A 3051-nucleotide genomic window follows, 5' to 3' on the forward strand; every position below is an offset into this window, starting at 1 on the left:
CAGGTTGCACCTCTGCCTTTTTTCCCAGTGGGGCTCCACCTCCACCTCTCTGATGACTTTAACCCTTGATGTAGTTTGCTTTGCTTTCCCCTGTGAAGTTTAACTCATTAAAAGGAGGGGTGTGTCACCCAGCAGACGGCTGAAACACACAAGAAAGGAAGAGGGATTTGAAGGATTACCTGTAAGATATACATTAGTAAAGGAAGTGTAAAAAGCGCCTCACAGTCTGCAGGATGTCTTGTGTACTCAGGAAGGAAGCAATGACAGCATCCATAGTAATCAAGTGACACCGACAGAACACCTGGATTGTCGACCTTGGCTCTTCAAATTCCAAGTGTCTATACATACGTTAGTGCATCTTCAAGACATAATGGGGGTCTTATTAAACAGGCTGCAGTTACGGGCAAATGTTATACAAAGTGTAAAATAACTTCATCCGATATCGTAACGTAACCTGTCTGAGAGGTACTATAGCCAGGGGCTGTTATAAGTTGTGTTATTGGATAATTTCTTTATATACCGTGCAAAATATTTTGTGCAAGATTTTTGGGGGAGATCTATCAAAACTGGCAAAGTCGAGTCACGGCTAATGGTAATTGGTCAGATTGTTCTTGGAAATTAAAATCTGGAATCTGATTGGTTGCACAGATAATTTAACTGTTCATACATATTCCCCATTGGTTTGGAGTGATGAATCTGTACTATTAGACACCGCAGTACTAGCCATATCCACATTTTTATTGACATCAATTGTATTGCTAGCCTAAAGCACCAGAGGCACATGCCTCAGGTCTTTTGCACTGTTGCTTAGTACTTTGGATTTTCTGACACCTGCAATTGTCAAATTCTTAGTACTTGCACCCTCCCTGTCTATCAGTATGCCCCACAGTGCCCTGGGCATCTTCCGAGTCTATTAACAACAGCTTGATATCTCAGGAGACAATACTATTAGCCACAGTGGGTAGTATTTTTTTACGGTTTTGTTTGCAGGATTGTGTCTGTGATGTAATAATGACGGGGAATTATGAGCCAACCCAGAAACCTACTGTACACGGATGAGGCACAATCACCCCGAAACAGCTGTCTGTACATGGTTATGTTTTCCTTCTGGAGAAGATTCTGGCCTTGGCTCATAATTCCCAGTTATTGTCCCTAAAGGCTTGTTAAAAGGTTTGATATTGACTCGGAGGAATGCTGCCATCCAATAGGTGGCGCTATAGAGGTATTGTTCCATCTTTACATTTGCATATTACCCAGAGGAGCATGGATGGCCTTATAAGTTGCCTCACATCTTCTAGGTGCTCTCCCTATGCAGCAACAATACCCTTCCTGACCGTTGGAGGCAAGGTAACAGCTGAAGGCGTAAGGGGACTTGGGTAATCTGACTTAACACCAAAAAAAGCCCAATGAACTGTGGAGGAAGCTTATAGCATAGAATTCTATGTCCAGTTCTCCGTGGAAAGCCAAACTCTTTCCCCTGGAACAATTCTGGGAACAAGGTATCTGAGTTTATCAGTTATTCCAGATTTGTTTGATATTTGGCATGGTTTAGGAGATGAGGCCATTTCAAAGTGTGTTTCACCACAAGCAACTTGCATTCCCCAATGGTATAATTCCTCTCAAAGCGAGAACACTTCTTATAGAAAAAGCCTCATGGAAGATACTTACTCTTCTCTGATTGCTGGGAGAGTACAGCACCTAATTGCAATATGAACGATGGAGAACCAGGGCTAAAGAGAATTTGAGATGGCGAAAGGATGGCATTACAGTTGGCTACTGTGGTTGGCTACTCTTCTCCCATTTAGAACAGTGAGGGGAAAAACAAACAGCGAGAAGTTCTTGAGACACAGCGGGTACAGCTAGTTCAGGACCGGAGAGACCTTGTCAAGATCCATGCGAAGAGCCCCGAAAGAAATTATGTAACTCCGGAAGCAAAGCTCTTGGCTTTTGAATTGGTACTTCTCCAATTTAGGTGTACAGGGAAACCTGGCAGAGCCACTGCAACACCAAATGAACATGTATTCGATGAGTATTCAGGTTCCCATAAAATAAGAATATTGTCAAGATTTACCAGATGATATTGGTAAAAAAAAATCCCAGAAGATTTCAATAACGAAGTGATAAAAGACTGAAGAAGCATTGGAAAAGCTGAAAGGCATCACCAGATATTAGTGATGCCCAACTTGGATATTGAATGCAGTCTTCTATTCGTCTCTGCTTTAATCTACAACAGGTCATATGCTTCCCGAAGACCCACTTTGGAGGAGTAATAAGCTATTATTATACAGTCAAACTGCTCTGAGATGAGTGGAAGTGGATAGCTATTCTTTACTGTGGTTTTATTCAGTCCTCGGTAATCTATGCAGAGTTTGAAAGATGCATTCTCTTTCTTAACTCCCGCAGACAAAGAAAACTTTTAGATGAAACCTCTCTCAAGTTTTAGTTTAAGGGGCTGTATAGGAATGCCACAAAATGGCTGTCGTCCATGCAGCTGTAAAAAACTGTCCTAGAAAGGGAGAATGCATGAGCAGACTGGAGGGGAAATGGGCAGAGCCTAACACTGCATTGTTCAGATTAGTGTCATGCTAGGTTCTGCCCCCGTCAGCATATGCATAGAATACATTGCCACAAGCTTCATGGATGGCAGTCATTTTGTAAAATTCCTGGACAGACCCTTTAATATAGGCAGATATCACCTCTGACTCAGGCACGGATTGAGAGTAGGCTCTACCTCTTAGAGTGTCATGACCTGGAAGGAGTGCAATGGCATTATCATAGAAGGAATGCACAAGGAGATTCTGTTTCTTGGAGAACACATTTGTAAAGTTCCAATATGGTTCTGGAATCTTGGTCGGAAAGAAAGCCTGAGATAAAGTAGCAGTGATTCAGATTCAGAAGGCTGTACTGGAAACACAAGGGTCCCCAATGGATGATCCGGCCAGTCAACTGGTGTATAGAGGGACAATGGCAATTGAGTCAAGTTAACCCCTGGAGTACTGGATTGTTCAAAGAGGAAGAACGCAGAACTTCCACTTGAAAGTTGACTGAAGA

Source organism: Eleutherodactylus coqui, chromosome 13, assembly GCF_035609145.1.
Source record: "Eleutherodactylus coqui strain aEleCoq1 chromosome 13, aEleCoq1.hap1, whole genome shotgun sequence".
Lineage (NCBI taxonomy): Eukaryota > Metazoa > Chordata > Amphibia > Anura > Eleutherodactylidae > Eleutherodactylus > Eleutherodactylus coqui.